A 12,254-nucleotide genomic window follows, 5' to 3' on the forward strand; every position below is an offset into this window, starting at 1 on the left:
CATCATAATATTCTGCTTGCTAATGACTTGGTCAAGGATCTGCACTCAAAAGCAAAAGGGACAAAAATATGTTTTAAAGCTGATCTACGAAAAGCCTTTGACTCAGTTAATAGGAACTTTATCTATAAGATGCTCTACGGTATGAACTTCCCTCAGTAATGGGTAAATTAGATTCAATGTTGCTTAGAAACTCCAAAGTTTTCAATACTCTTCAACGATTCACCTATTGGTTTTTTTGGGAGCAAGAATGACATCCGACAAGGTGATCCACTCTCTCCATATCCCTTTATTATTGCAATGGAAGGACTTAGCTATATGTTGGAATATGTAGTCTCTGATGGCAGTATTAAGGTACCCCATGCTGGCCCTATTCAAATATCACATATAATCTTTGCAGATGATCTTCTTATTTTTCTTCAGAATGATTTAACTTCAGTAAGAAACCTGGCTACTATTCTGAATGATTTTGGTATAGTTTCTAGCCTTTAGTTAAATCATGCGAAAAGTAAAGTTTACATGAGCCATTGCATTGAGGGCAAAGATGTTATTGCACATACCCTAGGGGTTAGTGAGGGAAATCTGCCAGTTACATATCTTGGTCTCCCACTTATATCCAATGGCATTCACAAAACCCACTGTCAGCCTATCCTGCAAAAAATAAAGAATAGAATTTCCTCTTGGAAAAATAGGCTTCTTTCAAAAGCAGGACGACTTGAACTCATCCGTTCGGTGTTGTACTCTTAATCTATATATTAGTCTAATGTATTTCTTCTGACTATTGGACTTCTCCAAGATATTGAACGGTTATTAATAAACTTCTTCTGGAATGGCACAAATGATAAGACAATGCATATGGTAAATTGGGATAGCATCTAAAACCGAAAGATGAAGGGGGCTGAACTTGAGAAATACTATAGATTTGAATAAAGCATGTTTGGTAAAGAAATTGTGGGACCTTTTGTAAAACAAATGTTCCTTATGGTCACAATGGGTTTCTGCTAGGTATCTTTCAAAGGAATCGATTTGGGAAATTTCAACAAGAACATACCACTCTACAGCTTGGAAAGGAATTTTAAAGGCAAGGAATTGGCTAATCAAACACATTTCTTACAAAATCTCTACTAGAACAAATACTAATATTTGGTACGATCCTTGGGTGAATGGGAAAAGTATATTTCAATTATATGGGAAAAGACCTTGGGGCTCCCAAAGATTTGAAAGTTTCCGAGTTCATTGCTAATGGTACCTGGTGTCTCCCTACTCCTATTTCTCCAGAAATATTATCACTTTGGCCGACTATCACAGCTATTCTAATTAGGAAAAACCCTTCAGATGTACTTATTTGGCTTCATGACAATGGCAAATTTAGTGCCACATCCGCATGGAATCAAATTAGGCAAAGAAATAACAAGTGGCTCCCAAGCAGTTGGACATGGGATCGACCAGGATCACAAAGACATTCTTTATGTACATGGTAGGCCCTTCTGAATAAACTACCTACAATAGACAATATGAAAAGAAGAGGTATCCATCATGTTAACCGATGCTCTCTTTGCATGAAACAAAAAGAAACTGTTGACCATCTCTATTTTGCTTGTGACTCTACTAAATGGATATGGAAGTAGATTCTCCAGTAATTCGAACTCAATAGAATGCCGCAACCAAACTTGCATCAAGAATTAGGTGACCTCATGCAATGTTTTTCAAGAAAAGGGCCTCTTACACAATTAACAAATGATATATTCAGATGCGCTATTTGGTGGATGTGGAAGGAAAGATGTAACAGAATCTTTGAGTGTCAACACACAAACAATGCTCAGCTCTTGACATAGATTATTAGAGACTCAAGATCATGTATAGAGAACGATCTTAAAATGGAGCACCTTACACAAAGAGAAAAAGATATTTTTATCAAATTCAATTTTGCTATTAGCTAAAGATCTTGGGAATGATGTTAAAAGCTATACCCACAGGAAATCTTGGCATATCTGGACTTTAAATTTTATTTGTTTGCCATAGTTAAGAGTTATAGTCTACAGCATGTGTATTCATAACTATCGCATGCGTACTCTACGAGTTACCTAGCTTCGTCTATAACTTATATAGACAAAGCTATTTGTAGAAACTTTACACAAAATCAATTTACTTTTACTTAGCAAAAAAAAAAAGAAATACACTTTGGTCTGACCTGACTAATATTGCAAATGGTTGTTTCAATATACCTTGGATTGTTTTTTTGGTAAGTAAAAGTAAATTGATTATTGTAAACTTTCTACAAATAGCTTTATCTATATAAGTCATAAACAAAGCCAAGTAACTAATTCAGTGCACATGCGGTAGTTATAACTACACATGCTTTAGACTATAACTCCTAACTATAGCCAACAAGTAAAATACATGTCCTAATATGTCATGACTATTTGTGGGTATAGTATTTAACATCATTCCCAAGATTTTTAGTTAATAGTAAAATTAAATTTGATAAAAATATCTTTTTCTCTTCGGGTAATGTGCTCTAATTTGAGATCATGCTCCATACAGGATCTTGAGTCTCTAATAATCTCTGTCAAGAGCTGAGCATTGTTTGTGTAGCGGCGACGACACTGTATCGATGACCAGATCTTGGGCGATGGTACTGTAGCGGCGACGACACTATAGTGGCGACCAGATCTCCCTAGGGCGATCTGACTCCTGTAGCATTGGCTTTCTCCCACGGGCGACGGGCGACAACACTATAGCGGCGATCAGATCTCCCAAGGGCTACGGTTGTCACGCCACGCAGAATTTTTCTTTTTTTTTGTATTATAATTCAACAACAATTCATTCCAGGATCCGTTCACACATTTGATGATACTGAGAAAACATTCAGGTCATTCATATCTATAATTTTCCAATTCATAAAACCTGTGCAGTTTATAATCATACTATAATATCACTTAATGATTCACAAAATCCAAAGCCAACTCAACTAAACCATAACCACATCATAAATCCATAAGCGTAGCAATCTATACAATCACAAAACCAACATGTATTACATGTTTATATCATTACACATTTTAAACTTTAACATTCTCAAAATCCCAACGCAAGAGGTACTTTCCAAATATTTACAAGATACATCAATTTAGATTTGTCGTTGATACACACAAAAGAACTTATACAATATCAACTTATTAATTACGAAAGAATTGCCCCAAAACCTTCTAGCTTTCCACTGCCTCAACCCAATTCTAGCTTTTCAGTGCATAACAAGCTACCCTGAAAAAATTTATATAGCAACGGGGTGAGCATAAAGAGCTCAGCAAGCGACTAACATATCCATGGCGATAGGAGAAGTTCAAGCAGGCTTAGTATCAAGATAACAAAAGCAAAAATACAAGTGTTCATTTAAAGTCATCTCATTTGATATAAAATCATAAAGGTTTACCTCGTTCAAAAACAGGCATTAGACATAACAATAGGAGAAAGGAAATTGGAGCATATCATTGGCATAAGGAGCATATCGATGACATATGATAATTTCAAGGCATAACAAAGACGTAAGGAGCATTTTGGATATCTATGGCATATGAAACAGTTCGGAACATATCAATGGTGAATGAAATGCTTCAGAATGTATCAATGACATATGGAAATATTTCGGAAGCATAAGAAGCATTTCAGAACATATCAAAGAACAAATATGAAATAGAAGCTCAAACGTCGTACTCTAGCCTAGTGCATGTGAGGATTAACTCAGTGGTGGCTCCACGCCGTGATGAGTTCTCGACTCCATCCACGGGTAGCCCTTTCCTACTCGAGCCCTCTCACCCTGCCCAGTGCTAGGTCGGCTCTGAATTTTATATCAAACAGATAGAAGGTGAAGTGGGATCATAACATAATATGGTCCATCCATTTCTGGATGACCACCAAGCATAAATCTCCCACGTTTGGGAGCTCCATCCACCCACGTCTGAGTGAAGTCAATGGGGCCGACAGAGCAATCGCGGGCTCTAAGCATAACTCCCTTTACCATTTCTGGCAAAGGTTCACAATATCCCACAAGACACCATAGTACAAAAAGGGTAGTATGAACCATAACATTGACACATATCAGAAGCACATGCGGAACAACGAAGATATGCATGTGCCTTTATCAAACAAGGAAATGCAAACAAAGCATTACATAATAAATTTCAGATATAAAATAATTTCAGGATGAACAATACAAGAACTTCAAAGGACTAATATAAAGCTCAATTGAAGAAGAATTTAACAAAAATCATATTTCCAATAGGATGAAAATTGAATAGGCAAAACCCAACAAAGTTTTCAATTATGACAGAATTTGAATGGTACATTTTCTGAATTGTTTGAGTGACCAAGCATGCTTCAAATCACTAAAACTAGGTGTCATTGGAAAGCTGTTTCAATCTATTTTCAGATGAACTCATATTTATAATTTTTTGTGTTCTTAACAGGAAGTTACAACAAATAGAGTTAAGGAAGGTCAGAATTGATCATCCCTGTTTTGCAGACTTGATAGAATCGATTTAAACAGAAGTTTCAGAAGGCAAACATACTTCAAAATTTCCAACTAGGTTTCAAAAGAAAGTTATGTGAATATAGTTTCCAAAGAACTTAGCTTTGTATAATTCAGAATTTTCTCTAGAGAGTTATGAGCAATTTAGTAACAGAAGGTCAGAAATTTCAGTCCCTATTTTGCAGAATCTGTAGGGTTAATTAAAACAGAAGTTTAGTAGGCATTTAAACTCCAAATCATTCAATCTTAGTGTCAAAATAAAGATATTTGAGTCTACATTTAAATGGAAAAGGTTTTGCCTAAATCAGAGTTTAGTGCTAAAAGTTAGATCTAAAACAATGTATAGAAGTCAGATTACCGAAAAATTTCAGATTCATGGCTTTGTATCAAAAGGAAAGAACGGTTTGGTACTAAGCTGAAATCTTTTGCATTATGGATAATTAAAAGGAAAACAGAGATTAGGAATTCTGTAGGAAGAGGTTAGAACACTTGCCTTAAGCAAATTTGATTCCCAATTGGGGGGAGTTGATGCAAAACCTCAATCAAATCTTCTTCTTCAATTCCTCTTCTTCTTCTTCTTCCCTTCTCTTCTCTTCTTAAACTCACGTTGGATGCAGCATCTGAATGTTACATTTAGTTTCTCCTTTAATCTCTTATTTAATTATTTTTTGTTAACACAAGAGTTGCAAAGTTTCAAGGTGGCAAGCATGCATGAAAAGTGCTAGATGTCATCCTTAGAGCAAACTTATGTGGCACCATTAGGTTAGCTAATGACACATGTCCACTAATTTTTTTTTTTTTTAAACTTAAATCTGAATCTTAAATAAATTATATCAACCTTCTAATATTTACTCTTAGGTCCCTAGCCATAAATATTTAATCATTTAATATAAAATAATCATTAAGTAATCCTTATTTTTTACAAACAAACCTTTTACTAAATTTTCAAAAATGGGGGATGTTACAACGGTACTGTAGTGGCGGCGATGACACTATAGCAGCGACCAGATCTAGGGCGATGGTACTGTAGCGGCGACAACACTATAGCGGCGATGAGATCTGCCTAGGGCGATCTGACTCCTACAGCGTTGGCTTTCTTCCGCGGGTGACGGTACTGTAGTAGCGATCTGATCTCCCTTACTGTAGTGGCGATCGGATCTCCTACAGCGTCGGCTTCTCCCCAAGGGCGACGATACTGTAGCGGCGACCAGATCTCCCTAGGGCGATGGTACTGTAGCGGCGATCTGATATACTGCGGCGGTGGCTTTTCCCTATGGCGACGATTCTGTAGCGGCGACCAGTAGAGGGATCAAACATGGCAGCGACGACACCTAGGGCTGGCGATGGTGGCGGGAGGGTTGATACGATGGCAAGACTCGCTACCGTTACCCCTCAATCTGCTCCTCCACCATATCCTCTCCAAAGAGAAACTCCTTCGATGAAGTAGCATCGAAGTAGGTTGGGCTCTAGATCGCGGCAGTCTGCTCTCATTTCCAGTGACCCTCGGCCTTGGACTAGCCGATTCAAGGCTCTAGTTGGAAGTCCGGATCTAAGCTTGGAATTCTTTACTCCAGAAGTTCAGGCTGATAAGAAGATTGCTGTATACGAGGCTGCTGATTCAGCAAAGCTTATTGAGACATGGTCTATGACGATTGTTGGCTATGTGGTAAGTCTCAAAACATCTTATTTCCCGCTATCCTCATTTATCAAAACTCGATGGGGAATATCGTCATTTGATCTTCATATGCTAGAGAACAGATTCTTTGTTTGCAAGTTATACTCTAAAGAAGATTTGCAATGGGTCCTCGAAGGATTCTGGACTATTCGCGGCCATACAATGATTCTACGACGTTGGTCTCCTGATGTCCATTTGGAGTTAGATAGCCTACAGTCTATTCCATTATGGGTATCCTTTCAAGGTCTTCCTCTACATCTTTGGAGTCGATGTTTTATTGGAAAGTTATGCAGCACTCTGGGACAGCCACTCTACATCGACAAAGCAACAGCAACTCAGACGAGATTAGCATTTGCACGAGCATGTGTACTGGTTTCTTCCAATGAAGATCTTCCAAATGAGGTTTTCTATCGTGATCTTAACGGGAACGCTCGGAAGGTACATGTCTCATATTCTTGGAAGCCGCAACGATGTCAGCATTGCTTATCTTTTGGTCATGCAAATGGAGCTTGTCAACAAACTCCAAAACCAATCACAAAGGTCTTTCGACCACGTCAAGTGCATCAGCAACAAAGCGAGTCTTCTCTAATGGTAGTAGCACTGATAGTGGCGAAGACTATTGAGCATTCCGACTCGCAAGGATAGCACCGCGGACAGAAGGACAAATCCAAAACTTTACCTCTTCCTATAATGTCTAATCCTTCCACAATAGAAGCTTCCCATGGTACTAGTGGACAGGCGAAGCATAAGTCAAGAACTTTATCTCTACCAATATCTTCGAATCCGTCCACAATAGCTAAACAAACTCAGGCCTAAACAAATCTCGCCAGCAAGGATATTCTTCCTCAACAAACTCAGGCCACAACAAACATCGCCAACAAGGATATTCTGTCTCAACAAGCTCATACCCCAATAAACCTCTCAAGCCAGGCTGCTCCAACAAGTACTAATCAGGATATTATGCCGCAACAATCTTATCATGCTTCAACAAACCGTGCCAATCAAGACCACATGATTCAAGGTATTTTAAAGTTTAAACATCTGAAGCTGTAGATGAAGTGGATAAATATAGGAATAAAGCCATAAAAGGTAAGGATATTGTGCGGGAGGAAAATACAAAACCAAAGGATAAGAAAAAGGATGGTACAATCCATCAAAAGTCGTAGGATTAATACCTTACCACCTTTTTCATTTGTTTATTACTGATGAAGATAACATGCTGGAATGTTCGTGGACTTAATAAGACTGAGAAATGTCGGGAGCTCAATAGAATAATCAAGTCTACCGCATGTGATATATTTATTCTAGTGGAAACAAAAATTAAACAATCGCGCGTTCAAGCTCACAAGAATTTAATATGGCCGGACGCAGAACTGTTTACTAATGACTCAAATAAAACTTTTCGTAGAATATGTGTCTTATGGCATCCCAACTCTATTAATGCTTGGTTTATTTCTGCTACTGATCAATTCATCCATCTTAAGGTAGAGGACAAAAAGAATGGCTATGAATTCAATTTCACCGATATATATGCTTCAAACAGTATGCAAAAACACAAGATTGAGTCTTTTGTGGTGACTTCCCTTTTTAAATTCAGATGTCTTGACCCCCTTGTTATCACTTTCTGATTCATTTTCCAATCAAATTTTTGTTAGAAAACTTTTCCTTGCTATTATAGCCATTGTTCTCCATAAATTCTTTTTATTATTTTCACCAATGCTCTATCTCTCCTTCCAACATAAAGGTGGCCAAAGAAATCTTATGATCATCAGAATAATTTAGTATATCAAATATCTTCTCTATTCACATATCCATTTTTTTTCTGCCACCAATGGAAGGTTCATCATGCTTTCGTTGCGCCACTCTAATTTGATATTCTTGATCAACCCTTTCATCCCAATTAATTAATCAAAACTAGATAAAGTAGGATAACCAAATGTCCTCGTCCTCCTAGATTCTTAAAAGATGTCAAAAAAAAAAATCACCAATAACTATAGTTTGCTAGACCTCAATATATTTTGCACATCAAACATATCAAATATTTCAGTGATCCTTAAATCATGCTCTTATACTACCTCTGTCATGCCCCCTCAAAATCGATAATATTAAAATTTTTCATCACAAACCATTCCAGGATCCAAACTAACATTTGAGGACATTGAGAAACATTCATTCAAAATTCATATTCACAATACCTATGCAGTTTATAATCATATATCACATCACTTGAGAATTCAAATTTATGAAAACCCAAGCCAACTAAACAAAACATTAACAACACTTATAAATCTATAAGCTAAACAATTTATACAATCAGAACTCCAATCAATAGCGTATGAGATGTTCCTGTAACATCCCCCATTTTTGAAAATTTAGTAAAAAGTTTGTTTGTAAAAATAAGGATTGTTTAATAATTATTTTATATTAAATGATATTATATTAAAAGTTTATGACTAGGGACCTAAGAGTAAATATTAGAAGTTTGATATAATTTATGAAAGATTCAGATTTAAGTTAATATATATATATATAGTGGACATGTGTCACTAGCTAACTTAAGAGTGCCACTTATCTTTGCTCTAAAGATGACACCTAGCCCCTTTCATGCATGCATGACACCTTGCAACTTTTGCATTAGCCAAAACACAAATAATTAGATGAAAGGTTAAAGAAAACAAACCTGAAGAGTTGCAGCCAACGTGAGTTCGAGAAGAGAAGGGAAGAAGAAGAAGAAGAAGAAGAAGAAGAAGAGCTTAAGGTTTTTCACCAATTTTCTCACCTTTGGGATTCAAATAATTTTAAGGCAAGTGTTCTAACCCCATCCCACAGTAACCTTAATCTCTATTTCCATTTTTATTCTGCAAAATTTAAAAGATTTCAACTGAGAACCAGACCTCCTTTTGTTTTGATATAAAGCTATGAATCTGTAATTTTTCGGTAATCTGACCTCTATGCAATTTTTCGGTCATAACATTTTGTAATAAACTCTGATTTAGACAAAACCTGTTCCATTTGAAATTAAACAAAAAAACCTTTATTTTGATACTAAGATCAAATGATTTGGAGTTTAAATGCCTACTAAGACTTCTATTTAAATTAACCCTACAGATTTTGTAAAACAGGGACCGAAATTTCTAACCTCTTGTTGCTTAACTACTTATAACATTCTGCTGTGAACTCAGATTCATACAAAATATGATTTATTCGAAGCTAGACTCAAAATTCTTTCTGTATATACCTGATTTGAAATTTTTGGAGTACAATTGCTAACTGAAACATATGCTTTCATCGACCCTATGGATTCAGTAAAACAGAGCTAATATTTTCAGACCTTACGCTACAAAATTATTTGTAACTCCCTGTCGTAAATTCCAATTCTTGTTAAACTTGATTTTCCTAAAACTAGATTGACAAAGCTTTCCAACGACACTTATTTTGTATAAATTAGAGCATAATTGGTTATCTAAATAGTTCATACAATGTTCCTATCAAATTCCGCCAGAATCGAGCTTTGGTCGATTTCGGCTTTCCTTGTTTCTTCTCTTTGGAAATCGATTTTGGAAAAAAACTCTTACTTCATTTAAGCTTTACATTATTACCTTAAATTCCTGTATACTTTTGTCCTTTATTTATTTGTACATCTGCAGCTATCATCTAAAGATCATGTTTGCATCGTAATGATTCGGCACATGCATCCCATTGTTCCGCATTTGCTTTCGATATGTGCCTCTTCCAGTTTTATTTCTTTGGACATTGAACTTATCTAACTTTCTTATTTCAATTGAGCTATATATGGTTTCTTGGAATCCTTGTATGCTCTTGCTTTTGTTTCCTTTCAAATCTGAATACATTGTGAAAGATTATGTTTGTATCGTATTGACTCGAAAGGCATATGTACATTTCATTGTTCCGCATGTGCTTCCAATATATGCTAGTTTCAGTATTCATACTGTCCCTTTGTACTCCGGTGTTTGTGGGATAAATGTGAACCTTTGCCAGAAATGGTAAAGGGAATTATGCTTAGAGCCCGCGATGCTCTACTGGCCCCCTATGACTTCACTCAAACGTGGGTGGATGGAGCTCCCAAACTTGGGAGACTTATGTTTGTTGGTCATTCAGAAATGGATGGACCATATTATGTTATGATCCCACTTCACCTTCTATGTATTTGATATGATATCCAAAGCTTTGGCTATGTTTCTATGCATGCTTTGGATAAGAATGAAATGAATGCATCGTTATGTGACATTTGAGCTTCTATTCATGTTTTGTTCTTTGATATATTTTCGAAATGTTATAAGACTTTGTTATACCTTGAAAGCTACCATATCTCATCGTATGCTCCTTATGCCAATGATATGCTCCAGTTATCTTTCCTCGATTGTATAAACAAAACGTGCTTTGAACGAAATGACATCGTAATTCTGCATTCATGATATCCAAAATGCTCCTTACGTCTTTGTTATGCCTTGAAATTACCATATGTCATCGATATGCTCCTTATGCCAATGATATGCTCCAATTACCTTTCCTCGATTATATGAATAAAACGTGCTTCGAACGATATGATATTGTAATTCTGCATTCAAACAAAACATGCTACTATTTCATCTTGTATCTCTGCTTTGAATTTTGATACCTCATTTGTTTGAAAAATGTCATATTTGCTATGGATATGTTAGTCATTTGCTGAGCTTTATATGCTCACCCCGTTGCTATATAAATTTTTCAGGATAGCTTATCGCTCACTAAAATGTGTAAATTGGGTTGAGGCAATGGAAGACTATAAGATTTTGGGGCAAATATTTTGTACTTGATAGGTTGATGTTGTATAAGTTCTTTTTGGGTGTAATGAAATATCAATGACAAATCTAGATTGATGTATCTTGTAAATATTTGAAAAGTACCTCTTACGTCAGGATTTTGGAAATGTTAAGTCTAAACTGTGTACTGATATAAACATGTAGTACATGTTGGTTTTGTGATTGCGTTAATTGCCCCGCTTATGGATTTATGATATAGTTATGGTTTAGTTAAGTTGCTTTTGGATTTTAAGAATCATCTAGTGACATGATGTATGATTATAAACTGCACAGGTTTTGTGAATTGTGGATTGTAGAGGTGAATGACTTGAATGTTTTTTTCTTAGTGACCTCAAATGTGTGATTGGATCCTGGATTGTTTGTTGAATTATAATATTATCAACTTGAGTTAGGTTCATACCTCCTGAATGAGAATTTTAATTTGTGGGGGGGGGACGTGATAGTTCCGGAGCATATCAATGGAGTATGAAATGTTTTGGAGCATATCAATAACAAATGAAATATTTCAAAGCTAATCAAAGGCGTATGAAGTGTTTAAGAGCATATCAATGACAAATGAAATATTTTGAAACATATCAATGGTATATGAAATATTTCAAAGCATATGAATCGTGTATGAATTTTTTTTTTTTTGGTAAGTAAAAGTAAATTGATTGTTGTAAAGTTTCTACAAATAGCTTTATCTATACAAGTCATAGACAAAACCAAGTAACTCATTCAATGCACATGCAGTAGTTTTTTTTTTTTTATAAGTAAAAATAAATTGATTTTGTGTAAAGTTTCTACAAATAGCTTTGTCTATACAAGTTATAGACGAAGCTGGGTAACTCGTAGAGTACTCATGCGGTAGTTATAACTATACATGCTGTAGGCTATAACTCTTAACTATGGCCAACAAATAAAATGTAAAGTCTAGATATGCCAAGATTTCCTATAGGTACAGCTTTTAACATCATGCCCAACATCTTTAGCTAATAGCAAAATTTAATTTGATAAAAATTTCATTTTCTCTTCGTGTAAAGTGCTCCATTTTGGGATCATTCTCCATACATGATCTTGAGTCTCTAATAATCTCAGTCAAGAGCTGAGAATTGTTTGTGTTGACACTAAAAAATTATGCTACATCTTTTCTTCCACATCCACCAAATAACGCATCTGAATATAACTTTTGCCAATTGTGTAAGAGGCCCTTTTCTTGAAAAACATTGCATGAGGTCACCTAATTCTTGAT

Source organism: Musa acuminata, chromosome BXJ3-3 (assembly GCF_036884655.1).
Source record: "Musa acuminata AAA Group cultivar baxijiao chromosome BXJ3-3, Cavendish_Baxijiao_AAA, whole genome shotgun sequence".
Classification (NCBI taxonomy): Eukaryota; Viridiplantae; Streptophyta; class Magnoliopsida; order Zingiberales; family Musaceae; genus Musa; species Musa acuminata.